At 37.4% G+C, this 826-nt stretch overlaps 1 protein-coding gene across 1 annotated transcript in view; it reads left to right on the top strand.

The window, feature by feature from the left end:
• Positions 1-826, top strand: part of PRELID2 (PRELI domain containing 2) — an 81,593-nt gene that overhangs the window by 49,633 nt on the left and 31,134 nt on the right. The window lies entirely within an intron of this gene.

Raw genomic sequence — 826 nt, 5'->3', positions numbered from 1 at the left:
TTTTTTTTTTTTTTAAATTTATTTTATTTATTTATTTTTGGCTGCTTTGTGTCTCCGTTGCTGTGCGCGGGCTTTCTCTAGTTGCGGAGAGCAGGGGCCACTCTTCACTGCGGTGCGCAGGCTTCTCTTTGCGGTGGCTTCTCTCGTTGCGGAGTACGGGCTCTAGAGCGCAGGTTCGGTAGTCGTGGCGCACGGGCTTAGTTGCTCCGCGGCATGTGGGATCTTCCCGGACCAGGGCTTGAACCCGTGTCCCCTGCACTGGCAGGCGGATTCTTAACCACTGTGCCACCGGGGAAGCCCCAGGTAGAGATTCTTAAAGTTTGTTGACTGTCCTATTACAGTTTGATCATTGAATTATTTGTTAGGTATAAATAAAAATTCTGTGTTCTGCAGTTTTTATAATCAGCATAATTTACCCATGTGTTTTCTCTTCTTTCCAGCTTTATTGAGATGTAAGTGACATGTAATATTGTGTGAGTTTAAGATGTACAGTGTAATGATTTGATATATGTATATATTGTAAAATAATTATTACAATAAGGTTATTTAACACATCCGTTACCTCACATAGTTACCGTTTGTGTGTGTGGTGAGAACTTTTAAAATCTACTTTCTTAGCAACTTGAAATGAATAGCCTTTAATTTGAATATAATACATTGCTTATATTATATAAACTGGAAGTCTCCTTTTGATAAAATCTTTGTTGTAATAGGCAATTATTGAATTATTATGGATATTATTTTGTGTTGATTATAAGTGGTAATAATGCTGTTGGAAATCCCTATAATTTAAATATTCAAATATAGAATGACACCAAAGGTGATC

The sequence above is a fragment of the Neophocaena asiaeorientalis genome, unplaced genomic scaffold (assembly GCF_003031525.2).
Source record: "Neophocaena asiaeorientalis asiaeorientalis breed wild unplaced genomic scaffold, Neophocaena_asiaeorientalis_V1.1 scaffold204, whole genome shotgun sequence".
NCBI classification, from domain to species: Eukaryota; Metazoa; Chordata; class Mammalia; order Artiodactyla; family Phocoenidae; genus Neophocaena; species Neophocaena asiaeorientalis.
This window is presented reverse-complemented; position numbering and strand designations above follow the sequence as displayed.